We start from the raw sequence: 13,964 nt of genomic DNA on the forward strand, positions 1-13,964 counted from the left end.
CTTAGTTATTTGGAGGACAAAGGACGAATTCCTTGACGTTTTCATTGACACTCTGTGCTTCTTCTAGGGGAGTGTATCTTCTTCTAAGGGAGTGTAAGTTGTCTTTCAGGCATTGAGAAACAAATAGGTCATTTTAATTTTTAAACAGTCTGGAGCCGGGATCAGAAGAATAGTGTTTTAACTCCAGATTTACTACTCAAAGGTGTATTTTTTCACTATAAAAGTAATATTTCTTGTAAATATTTTTGAAAATACCAAAGTGCACAAAGAACATAAAATCAGCAATGAATTGCCATTTCGATGTATGTCCCTCTATTTATTTTTCTAACATTGGAATCTTACTATTATACTTTGTAACTATTTCTAATATTATCAATACATCTTGATCATTTCTCCATCTCATTAAATGTTATTCTACATTATTTCTAATGATTGAATAGTATTTCATCAGAAGAAGGTACCATACTTAACTCTGTATTTCTGACTTGAACAAATACATCGATCCTTTTCAAAGGAAAACTAAATTTTCATGCTCCCTTCAAGATTGCTTTATTTTTATTATGTTATTACTCCTCTACGTAGAAATATAGTTAGGGTTAATTCTTCATGATCCTAACTTGTGTGCAACTATAAAACCAACACAAATTTACTTTTAAGTTTGGATATTAAATCAGTATAATCAAAATGCCATGCTGGTGTTTAATAGTAGGATGATAAATGTTTTATATTTCTTTCTTGGCATGGTTCATTTGATTTTGAGACTGATGGGTCATCTGAATCATCTTGATGATCATCACCATTATTTTTCCTTCTAATAATAAACTCATTTAAAACCAGAAATCTATTATTTTCATGGGTCAATCAGTTTAATAATACACCTCAAAATACAATAGCAACAAAAGTTTAAACACAATGTTTTTTAATGCTGAACTCATTCTTCTAAGATAGAAACATGGTTCCTCACAGTGTAAGTGTGACAGTGATAGCTTTACTCCAAGTGATCATTCAATCCTCATACAACTCTTCTCTAAACTGCCCTGTCTTCTCTACTCTTAGGGTACTATGTAGAGTTAGCCTTCAGTTGGCACTACTGATACGACTATAAACACAAATACAAACTTGAGCATTGAAATCATAGCTTAGCTGTTAGTTATAAGTGGGTCTATCAGATAGTTCAGAATATCTTTATATTGACATTTTTAAAGATTACAGTCTAAATAAAAACACTGGATTATAAAAAAGAACTTCTTTTATAACTCAGACTCTCAAGTATAAGTTTTTTGGAGGTCTACTCTGATGAAATTCTCTATTGCTCAATGTCTGGTATATTAGTTTTCTATTGTTGCTATAACAAATTACCACAAACTTAGTATCCTAAAACAACACAATTTAAAAAATCTTAGAGTTCAAATGTTCTTCTGGGGTCAAAAGTCCTAAAATTATGGTGTCAACACAGCTTTGTGTGTTTTTTTAATTATTATTATAATTTTTTTGAGGCTCTAGGGGGCAAGTGTGTTTCCCAGCTTTTTCCAGCTTTTAGAAATCATATCACTTGGCTCACAGCCCTGTCTTCTATCTTCAAAGACCATCACTCCAACTTCTGCATCCATTATTCCATCACCTTCTATATCGTTGACCTATTTGCTTCCCTTTTTATAAGAAAACTTGCAATTAAAATGGGCCCATCCAGATATTCCAGGATACTCTCTAGATCCTGAACTTAATATCAAGATCCTTAATTTAATCATATCTGCAAAATCCTATTTACCATGTACAGTAACATATTCAGAGTTCTGGGGATAAGGATGTGGACGTCTTGTCAGAGGTCATTATTCAGCCTACCATATGTGAACACTAAAAACTTCCCTTGTTATAAATGAGGCCATGATGTTGCATATTGCATTCATCAGCCATGATTATTTTCTTAGGATAAATTTCTAGTGCTGGAAAATATAAACCATGTGGTATTTACATTAAAAAACGCAATTTTTTGATAAACAATGGCCAATTACCTTCAGGAAGTATTGCACCAAATTATACTATTGATAGTAGTGCATAGAGTAACTTTCCCTGTCCCTTGACCATAAGGGATATTATTATTTGTTAAAATTCCTTTACTATTTGATAAGAAAAAATATGCATTATTATTTTATTTTAGGCTAATTTGATGTTAATTATTTTGGTGACATCGAACATTTTAAAATATATTCACTGGTCATTTCTACATAAGAAAATAATTTAAATGAAAATTTTAGCCAAGGCTGTATTATTATAGGGGTTTACTTAGCTATATAGAAATTGCCTAGCATGTAAATGGAAATTGCAGCATCAGAAGGAAAGTATAGAATGCTTTTGAACCAAAGTTCATATTTTGCAATATTTAGGAGAGTGAGCTAATTGTTTATGTAGATGCATGAATGATACTGTTCAGGGAGGAACTGAATTCAGCTCAGTGTGTTTTGTGTAGAGTCATGTGCTTCATACTGGGATAGCCTGGTCATACCCAGATGTATCACTTGTTGCCGCTGCACTAGGCTGCAATCTTCTTTCCAAAGAAAACATTTTGTGATGTTTTTCCATTGTCGATAAATAAGAACTAGATATTTTATCTGAGAGCAATTATTACCTCATTATGATCATAAAAATATGAGTGACAGACTTTTTAGATAGATAAAAATTGAAAGGATATTTATAAATTGTTTTATTACACAATATTACATGCTTATTCAATAAAATTTAAATTCAAGTAAGCAAAAGAAAAAAAAACTAGTGATGGTGAAGAAGGAGTATTACCGAAAGCCTTGTTATCTTTAGGATGGTTGGAAAGTCAGAGGCCTGGGGTGTTAGTAGCAAACACTTACTAATCTAGAATGATAAGACCTTAGATGTAATGGGTGAGGCTTTATAGGAGGCTAGATTTTTATATGCTATTAAGACTCTATCCTTCTCCTTCCAAATAATTCTTAACTTGTTGCCAAGTTAGGAAAAACAGACACAATGCAAGGCATTTGACCCTGCAGAAACCATGCTAAAATATTGCTTGCAGAGTTTTGAAAGACAATGATATCTTTTCTTTACATACCGAATCTTAATGGGGCTTTGCCTTCCTTGAAGAAGGTAAGTGTCAATGGTTTTCTTCCTTTAGATCTCGGGGAAGAGGCTGTTTTTAGCTGAGGGCTGCTGCTTTGCCTGTCACCGCAGTGCTGTGTAGGATGCCTGGTAGAGAAGGCAGCTGGAAAGGAGGAAGTCAGAAAGTGAATGCATGTAAAGAGAGAGCTCTGGAATAATAAGAGAATGTGCTAGGACTCCCGCACTGGGCAAGTGCAGTTTTTCCAGGCACAGCAGACCAGTGCACCTCCTGGGAAATTTTATTTGTTTGGTGTTCCAGGAAGATCAGAATTATTTGTACCATTTTAAGGATATTGTAAGGATAAAAATATGTTTCCTCGTGCATAGTAATTAACAATAGTCTGCAGAATGGAATATTCCAGGACTTAGAGAATGTTAGGCATTTTATCAGCTACAGCCAGCAGATGGTGTTAGCGTACTATAAAAGACAAATAAATTGGGCTTGGTGATGCTGGGAGGTTCAGTTTTGTTTTGCTTTGTTATTTAAGCTTGACAATACCCATCTATATATTCTGTGGGTGCAGTGTGTTTGATCCCAGTCTGATCTTAAACTTGTTTTATGATGATATCATTATTTTTTACTGCTGCAAATTAACTGTCGGTTTCAATCTACCCCATGTTTCAGCTGCCTTCAGGGATCATCTTGTCAGTTATGCAGCTTTCCAATTTTATGGCTGAGATCAAGAATGATTCCTTACAGGCACATAGGAAACACGATGTGTCTTTAGATTGAAATGTGAGAAAGTGGAGGTGAGCTTTGCTACATGGCCAATACTGTAGGTATGCAGGAAAGATAATAGCAACAAAGGTCCCAGTTCAGTTGGAAATTTGAATGTCTTGACATTTACTCAGGTGCAATCATTTGTGGAAGTATTGATAGTGACTACTATCAATGGAGTGAGATGGAGTTAGATGACTTCCAATATTATCTTACAGAGTTATGTTCAAACATGTGAAAATGTAAAGAGGAACTATGGGCAATAACAATGCTTCCAGATCCATAGGAAATTCTTTCACTAGGACATAAAATACCATACATAGTCATTTATTCATTCTTCTTTACATCTAATGCTAATAGAGTTCCTACTAGGTGTCTGCTTTTGTTCCAGATGCTAGAAAGTCTTTGTGACCTTATCAGTCAGAAACTTGATTGCTCCTAACCTTTTCTTGAAGCGTAAGGGCAAAAAGAGATTAAGATCCTCTTTATAGAGTTGGTAAAGCACCACTGATTGATGGTAAACTTGAAGGAGAAAGGGGTCATATTCCAGCTTGTCCCAGTCAAAGATTTCCATCAGCAACACAGTCATAAATCTGTCACTGAATTCTACTACCAGTTAGCACACTGTCCAAGGATGTACTGAGAGACAGAAAGAAATCTCAAAAGCCAATAAAATAGGCCAGGCTGTTTTTCAAATGTTGAATGGAAAGAGTAAGCATGGATTCAAACTCCCTGCCAAATTATCTGGAGTGTACAAAATGTTCGTTCCTCTAGCTTCCTAAGTAGTGTTATACCTGCTCCTAGCATTTGCCAGTTTTTATCAGAATTAAATAATAATGGCTACCCTATAGCATGCTCAATATGGGCCAGGCCTCTTCCAGGTATTAATTCAGTCTTTATAATACTTATTCAAGATAGGCATTATTATACTCTTTTTACTATAAGATAAATAATGCTTAAAGAGGTCAATTAACTTGCCTGGTAAATAGCCTACCCGGGAATTTAAAAAAGATCTGTCTGTTCATTCTTTCCCCAATAAGCCATAACACCCTGTCTTTTGAAGCATCGTTTGCTATAACACTGTTTTATTGGCTACAAAAGGGATAAAGGCATCAATCTCAAGATTTTTGCCGAGAGCATGACAGATGTAAAGGTGTCAGGCAGAAGATATAATATTCAGGCCTCTGAGGGGTCCCATCGTATAGTCTGCAGAGCTTTGCAATGTCGGGAAGCAAAATCAGCAGACATGTCCTGGAGGTTCAGCCAGCAGAAATGGGGTGGCTTGTTCTAACCAAGGGCTTCAGAGCAGCAGACAGACTGTGGAGTTAAAGCCAGGTAAACAAAGCATAGTTAGAACTACCGCAGTAGGAAAGTCTTTGCTTGAATACAGGGAATAGAGGATTGATAGCACTGCATCCGTCTTTTCAGCTCCACTGTCAGGCAAGGATAACAACACGGCCAGCAGAAGCATTTGAAACTCAGTCAGCCACCGGTATTTATTTATAGAGAGAAAATGAGCAAGGTGGGATAAATGCACAGAAACCCTTTGAACACTAAACATAGTGCAAATGGGTTCACTATTGATTCTTAGCGGAAATGTTCATGTCTGCCTCATGAACAACTATTACTCCTGAGACCACCTTGAACAAAATATTTAGTCTGATCTCTCCAGACTGCATATACAAGCTCATTTCTCTCTTTATGTTTTAGGACTTTTCGCTGAGTTGTAGGCTCTGTGCAACAGTCCCAGAAGACTTTCACAAGAGAATTCAGACAAGAGAAAATAATCCTAGGTGATTGTGCAGGGGGTTTCCATTAAAAGGTATCATAGACATACTGAAGGAGAAGAATGAGAAATTATAGGAACTTAAAGGAACAGAAAGGCATAAAATCAGCTGGTGTGGCAGACATTGGAATGACAGGAAGCAAACTTGTCAGACATTGACCAACTTGACTCCTTTTTCATATGCACATGATTGAATCTATTGTGACCTGGACACAGCTGAGTGTGGAGAACTACTTAAGGCAGTTTAAGAATCCATTAAAATCATTAAATTTCTTCTGAGCTAGCCAAAACAATCAAATTTATGTCCAAGTGGAAACTAGTTTAGCTGCCGATCTTACTTACCTTTCATAAGAATTGAAAGAAAAATCTTATGCAAGGTTCACTCACAAATGCCTTCTAATGGTTCTTCAAAAACATTCTAATCAGCCCCAGTCAAGAATGGCTTCATATTTATGATCCTGAAGGCAGTTTTCAAAATGTGTTGTGACTTCATTAGAATAGTCTGTGAACTCAGATTATCCATAGAATGGAATTGAGTCATCTGTAACCATAACATAAGTGACTTAAAAAAAAAAATCAAGCTGCATATTTATTTGATTGTTCAAAGTTCTCAGTGCATTATCTGGATTGCTTGTCCATTTCTGTCTGGGTTAGTGTCAGAAGTTTTCAATTGCAAGTCCCTCCAGGGCAGGGCTGATGTCATTTCCATCACTTTGAGAGCCCCAGGCTCCTCATCCAATAAGCATTTCTTGAGTGCCCATTATGAGACAGGAGTTCTCTTCAGGGGCACAGTGCTCTTCCATCTAGAGATGGCACTGAAGACATCTTTTATTTTTTTTTTTCCTGCTGCATAAATAAATATAAATGCGTGCAGAAAATTAAAGCATTTTTTGTTTGTCTGTTTTTTGTCTTTGTTTTTGTTTTTGTTTTCTGCAAGTTTGTCTTTTCCTTCTCTTGATCTGTAGAGGGAAGGAGTAAAAAATCAGATATGTTGTTTTTTGAATTTTGAGTGTCCATTTCCAAGCTAAAGCTGATGATGTTGGTACAACTGGTTCAACCCTAAGTGACTTGCCATTGTGTGCTCTGTCTCAGACATTTGGTTGTCTTCTTTCTTTCTTTCTTTCTATCTTTTTATTTTTATTTTTTGCTTTTGCTTTAATCACCTCATAGACAGGAAATAAACACAAAGCATTATCTCAAAAACCACACCTACAAACTACTAAGGCTCTTTTATGCCTAGGGGCCACCTACCAACATCTGGAAGGCACTTTTGGTAGTTGAGCTGTCTTGAGCCTGTAAACCACATGATATTCGCAGCAGATCTAGGAAAACAGGAATCCAAATATATTGATTGATGTCTTTAGTTAGATTACCAAAGGTCTATCAATCTTGGGAGCCTCATATGTTCAAAATTCTGTCTCTGTGGAAATGTTGGTATGGCTGCATGGACATCTGGAATTTTTTCATTTTGATATAAAGCATTTATATTTGTAGAAACTATTGTCTTTTTACGTTCTTTAATCACATATTCTGGATAATGTTGCCAAAGGTAGAAAATGAAATACAACTGTCCCTCTGTACCCATGGGTGATTGGTTCCAGGACTGCCCCCACCCCAACTCCATGGGGACTAAAATCTGAGGATGCTCAAATCCCTTATATAAAATGAAGTAGTATTTGCATATAACCTACCCATATCCTCTTATATACTTTAAATCATCTCTAGACTACTTATAATACCTAGTACAATCAGCCTTTGTAGTGACTGATAATTCTGTTCTCAGACTCATGATCTGCCACAAGCTCTTGGCCAAAAGCACCCATCACATTTCATGGCTGTGCTCCTCCTGCCATGTCAGAAAGGGCTGAGTTCAAATCATACCAGGTCCTGGGGAATGCACTCGTCAAGGAGGTGTTAAGGTTTACTACTTAGGCACATGGACTTTGGAGATAGATCACCCAGATTCAAATCCCAGCTTTGCTCATTATCACTGTGTGGCCTTGAAAATTTTATTTAACCTTTAAAACTCTCTTTTTCATCTGTAGTTAGTGAATAATAGTAATAGCCAATATTTATTTAAACTGTTTCCAGTTTTGTTTTGTTTCCATGTGCTAGATTCTATGTTTCATGTTTAACATGTACTAACTCATTTAACCTTACAACAACCTGTGAGGTGGAAATTATTTCTATCACTCATTTTATAAATGAAAAAAAAAAATAAAGAAAAAAACAGAAATACATTTTTCTGGGAAACACGGCTAGTAAATGTTCTAGCTGGGCTTCAATCCCACTTACTAGCTTGTGTTCTGGAAGTGATAACACTTCATACTAGCACTGGACTCTTGACAGTGCCTGGCACCTTTAAACATGAAATAAATGTCCACTAATTCTGTTAGCAAGGAGGCTATTCCTCTGGCTTTAGTGCTGTTGTCCACCTAGTTTGCATTTTGCTCAGTCGAATTTCTGTAGAGGTAACATTCTCTGTTATGAGACTGAGCTCAGGCTCATTAAGGAGGTAAATTTGTATCAGTGCTAATTTAGAAAGCCATTCCAATCTTAGACTCCCGTAGACACGGGAAAATTTTAGTAAGAAGTTTTTACTCCTCTCTTCTTTTCCACATTCCTCTCCTTCTCATTTTATGAATGTGTTCGCTAATTCTCCCCAAGTAAATATACAAATTTAAAATAAAGTCATACTCTCTTGCACCAATAATAAAACTAAAAGGTTCCATTTATTTTCACAAATCAAAATTCTAATCCCAAGATGATATATCAACTTGATCTGAGTATGAACAAAACTGTACTGATCCCCCAGTATTCCCTCTAGAGAAGGTCAGGACACACTTGTGGCCACAAAAATGATCACTGAGCCCCAGTATAAATAGCAGTGAATTGGTCATGCTGACCGACAGCTTCTATAGCCCCTTGGCTAAAAGATGTTTGGAGAAGGGTCAATAAAAACTAATTATAACTTGAGGCTCTTGCCTTGATTATATGAGGCTAGGGTTAGAAGCCCTTGCAAGTTACAATTTTGCTTACTTTTGGGAAATAATTTTTTTTTTTTAACAGATGTAGATAGAGCAGAGGAATAAGGGAGGAGGCCAGAGGGTGCCTCGTAATAGCTTACAGCTGTTCTTTAACCGGAAGTTAATCTGACTATCTTCTGGGTCTTGGCTTGTGATTTTTTGTCATTTCAGTAAGTATTCTGCATCTTCCCTGTCACAGAAAATGTGGCTTTCCTTATCTGTAAGGTGTCTCAATTTAGTGGAAAATAGAATTGAGTCCACAGCCCACTCCCTGTTCCAGGAATGTTTTTCTGAAAATAGGAAATATATAATATGTAGGCAGGGTGGCTAGAATTAGGTTGGATCAGTATGAAACAGGGAGATTTGTTTGCTTCAGAAAAAAATCTCCCACTGCCTTGTCTGGCTGCAGAATCCAGGACAAATATCTGGACTCAGAGGTATAAAAATCAAATCATTCTTGGTGGATTATTATAATGATGACCCTCCCTATGGATTCCTACATGCCCTTTTAACAAAGCCTTTTCTGGCCTAACTGGCATTTCTATTTAAGGTTTTGAAACCATTATATCTAATGCCTTCTCTCCTTGATTAGGTCAAAGAGAAAAAAATGGACTTTCCAATGGAGATAGGCAAGTCTTTTCTTTCTTTTTGTTTTTATAATGAACTCCAATAAAAAACTGTCTATTCTTTAGACATTCAGATGAAATTAATCACCTCAAAATGGGAAGGAAGAAAGTTGGAAGTGCAAAATTATATGGCTGAGGTTTCTTTCTTTTTTTTTTTTGGCTTCAAAACACCTATCTGAGTGAAGACTACCAAATTTATTGCTACTCGGCCTTGAATTTCTTATTTTCTCTCTACCTGTTGGATAATAAAAGCTCAGATTTGTTCTGACTGTTTCAGTATACCACAAAGCAACAATGAAAACTCATGTCACTCCATCTCCAACATAATGTCTGGCAGGAAAGAAGGGAAAATAACTCAAAGCATGTTTGGAATTTCTAGTACCCCTAACTGAGAAATGGGAAGGGTCACAAACCACAGCAGAGTGTACATTCTTACTTGGTGAAGGATCTCTGTGTAACAGGACTCACGGAATGCCGATAAAACTTTTACCTAGGAAGGAGACTTCTTTCTACTCCTCCAAATCTCTCAATCGAAAACTTCATTCTTCCATTAAAAAAGAATTGTACTTTGTGATTTATAAATTTTATTCACTTTTTCTTCGAGTTGAATGTTAAGGTTCTGCCTTGTGCGCTTAACTTAATGGATATTCTCAAAACTGGCAGCTTTTCTTTCATGCGGGAAGAAGGAATAATTCTGAATTAAGAGCACCAAAATAGGTTAAGGGTACATTATGTCAGAGGCTGTGGACTGTTAACAAGCAAAGGAAGCACAAGTCATAGGGTATAATACAATTAAAGCCAACTGGGTAGGACTGCCAGCCATTGCAATCCCCATCACTTCCCCTGCTGATGCCAGAGGTGATCCTTTCCAGTCTGTCTAAAATTTGACAGAGCCCTATGTATTTTTCTAATTTCTGAGTGAATCACAATTAGCGAGCCTAATAGATGCTATGGGTGCTCTGCCTGGATCCCTTCATCAAACCCATGCACCCTTCCTTAACTGCTGTGAGTATTGGTTGCTAATAATCCACAACTGCCATCCCCTGCACTCCTTCCAGAGAATAGCTGATGGCAGCTGTGTCTTCCTACAGCTCATAAGCCTACTACTAAGATCAGGCAGTGATTGATGGATGTGGGGTACAAATGGCTGGACCCTCACATCAAAGGAGAGGGTCATAATTAATTTTGTAGTGTGATCCCATGGATCAGGTCAAGACCAACCTGTATAAGGGATCACATCCTTGCTCAGCCCTTTCCTTTTCCCCATCCTGCTTGTCATATCTCTCCTGAGGAGCTTTCCCTGAAGAGCATCCTTTCAGTCAACTTTACACAGCAGAACTACTGTCTTAGGCTTTAATTCCAAGAGTGTTTAGGCCTATGACGGTGAGTTTGCCCATATATTTTAACTTATTTTGTCCTGATAAATTAAACAACGCAATATCATTGTAACCAGAATTTCACTGGAAAACAGTAAATTATTCTCTCAAAATCATTGAAGTCTGTTCCATTGACCCTTAATAAGTTTTATAACAGAAGCAGAAAAATTCTTTCAGTTCAGTAGTGTTCTCTAAGCAGCCTTTCTCCATCAACTTACACAGAAGAAGCATGGTTGGCAAAGCTTCAAAGACACAGAGATTGGAAATTTGAATTCACTGACTGATTTCTACTCCCTTCCTTCCAATTTTAGGTAGTTTGTCTAGTATTATATCTATTTATAGCACTCTTTCTAAAAGCTTGGCTTTTCAAGTTAGAATGATGTCCTGCCACAATAGGAATAATTATTATGGCCTTAGTTTTTGGTAGTCATCTAGGTGATACCATAAAAGATCTTCTCTTGATATAAGATAGTTCAAGTCTGAAATGGTATGTATTTTCAGGGTCCTCTGTAGTTAGCAATGTGATTGTATAAATGTCTGAAAATCTGTACTAGTTTAGAGAAATTGGCCTAGAGCCTGTTTTAATCCAGAAAAAAAAATTTGAAGGTCTCCTTGTATCACTACCAGCTAGTGGTATGAAGGTGGGCTGATTCAGCAATTGGAAGAATGGTGATTCTAGCTGACAGGTGCAGTCCTGGAGGAAATGTCAAGTTAACCTTGCTGGTTAGAAAAACAGAGCATGCATAGAGGTGATGGAAAAAGACATAGGGAACAAATATTTTAAAGGCATTATTTCTGTTGGGTGGGGCAATATGCATGATTCCACAGCGGAAGTTTGTACCCTTCACACACATCCAAACTGCTTCAGACCAAACATATTGTCCAAATATGCTGACTAATGCACCAAATTGGATATTACTGATTCTCAATACAATATTTTGGTCTAAAGAAATTAGCTCTTTGTTTCTACCATGTTATTGCTTATTTATAATCAATATCTTATAATTAAATCTAAAACATTGTTTTTAAAGCAAGCAGGCGTTTGCTATTTTCTATTTAGCCACCTTGTCAAGTGATTTTTGCTGGGTTCAGAGGATGTAAAGTTGTTAGCATTTAATCTTTGAATAGGATGCATCTATTTGAAGGTCAGTATTGAAGAGTCAGGTAGTTGTTTATAATATTGTATAATTTATTATTTATTTGTAAGAATCACATAATTTTATGTTCTAAGGCTGTTTCCCCAGGGATTCTGATTCAAAAAGGCCACTGCTTTTTAAGAAAATATAAACACAGTTTGTTATTGTCGAATTTCCAAACAAAAAATCTTGAAACTTGTTCATTACTAAGAAAGCATTACTAAGAAAGGTAGTTATTATAGTCACTAATGTTCTTGTTCAAAATTCTTTCCCACTTGCCATATGATTATCGTGCAAGTTGAAAGGGTAGGTAACATAAGAAGCATCTCTGAAAGTTAGATACTTCATATCCTATTTGATAGAAGGGAAGCAAGACTTTGTGAGTCAAAAGAAAAGAATTTCTTCAGAAAATCTGAATAATTCTCCACTATTTTCCCTATGACCTTAATGCCTTTTATAGCCATCCTATCTAAATGAAAAATCTGTTATATTTTTGAAAACAAGAATAGTGGTACTGATGAAAATGTTTGTCTTGAAGTTTTATTATCAGACAAAAATTGAAATATAAAAATGAACTTCAAATTTTATATTTTAATGTAGTGCGTTATTAGAATGTTTTATTCTCTAACTTTCATATTTATAAGATTTATTAAAAAAAAGTCAATGGAATTAGAAATTTTAAAATCTCATGAGAATAAAATATTGACCTTAGTTCATGCATCTCTAGTAGCATTTTTTTAGGTCAGAATCTAGCAAGGTAAAAAAGTAGTGCGTAGGAGGAAGGACACATGCTTATAGAGTGACTATATGATCTCTAAGTTGGTTTAATATATTAGTTTAAAATTTAATATTTTTCTTTAACTCTCTTTTTCTAATTCTTTCTTGCCCATTTCTAGAAATAAACTATGATTTTTTGAACCAGAGCAAAAACTCTAATATAAACCTCTTTTAGTTGTTTGGCTAAGTAATTGTTTGACTAGACTAACAGTTTTTGCCATTAAGGCAGATTAATTACCTGCGAATAAATAATTATTTTTTACAGATACAAAGATGGGTGATGTATGGAAAAACAGGCCACTAACATAATGGAAACCTTAAAACGGTTAAGTTTATATGTTCATAAAAAAAGGCACAGATAATCCAAGAGATGGATACTTCAGAAACAACCTGATACATTAACATACATTATATGATTGTTAGAGCAAATTTTCTTCCATAATTAAAACTTTTAAGGCTAACATCAAAGTTAACTTGTATTCTCTGTTTCTACTAACTAATGATATAGTGAGACCATCTAGAAATACTCAGTATGGAAGGTCAGACAATCTAGAAATAAAACTTTAATTTTATGCAGTTAATTTACTAAATGAATAAGCCACATCTGGTAATTGAAAGTTATCGTCAAGTAGGAAAAAATACAAAAACATAATAGTTATAAAAAAATTGCAAAAGTCTCCAAGTCTTTGTAATACATAATTATTTGATCGTGTATGTAAAAAAGTATTTGCTAAATTAACTCATGTAGCTTCCCAAACCATATAACATGAAATATACTGTGGCTGTACTGAGAAAGGCTGGCTGCAATTGCGTGTTGGCAAGTTACTTGCTACCTTTCTTCAGTTTTCCTCAGGGCCATCCCTAGGATGTACAGGGCTCCAGGCAAATTTCTTTTGTAGGGTCTCTGTCTGCATAAAAAATTTGATTTAAAAAAGTGTAAGGTATGGCAATTTTCAATAAAGTTTCAGAATAATGAATAAAATAGAGCTATCTCTGCATTTGTTTATTGTTCAACCATTCATGTAAAGATTCATCTTAGTAACGAAGAGCTAGGCATTGTATCTTCTTGTTCTTTATTGTCAAAGGCATGGTTCCTGCCTAATTTCATAATTCTCACATAATTTCTCACAGTGTGAGAAAAAGGTAGCAATGCTGTTATTGTTCACACTGTCATGGCTCTTCAGATCCTGTTTGAATTGAAACAATATAGATCTTCTTGCCTCTGTAGTTTCTAACACCATTTCTTTAATGCTGGTTAATTCATTACTTGTGAGTTTGTATCATCCATCATTTCATGAACACTGGTTTTCTATGACTGTCTCAAAGGTTATTTCTGTGCTTTGTTTACATTGACCACAAATACAATTCTTATCCCAGTATGTGCAGAAAG

General features: G+C 35.6%; 1 long non-coding RNA gene across 1 annotated transcript in view; it reads right to left on the bottom strand.

Moving 5' to 3' along the window:
* LOC120587414 (uncharacterized) overlaps positions 1–6,141 on the bottom strand; it is a 42,476-nt gene extending 36,335 nt beyond the window's left edge. The window contains exons 1-2 of the long non-coding RNA XR_005648960.1: positions 5,976–6,141; positions 3,083–3,232 (exon numbers count right to left, since the gene is read on the bottom strand). This is a non-coding gene — a long non-coding RNA (uncharacterized LOC120587414). The remainder of the gene's footprint in view (positions 1–3,082; positions 3,233–5,975) is intronic.
* Between the last annotated feature and the right edge of the window lie 7,823 nt (positions 6,142–13,964).

Source organism: Pteropus medius, unplaced genomic scaffold (genome assembly GCF_902729225.1).
Source record: "Pteropus medius unplaced genomic scaffold, Ma_sr-lr_union100, whole genome shotgun sequence".
Classification (NCBI taxonomy): domain Eukaryota; kingdom Metazoa; phylum Chordata; class Mammalia; order Chiroptera; family Pteropodidae; genus Pteropus; species Pteropus medius.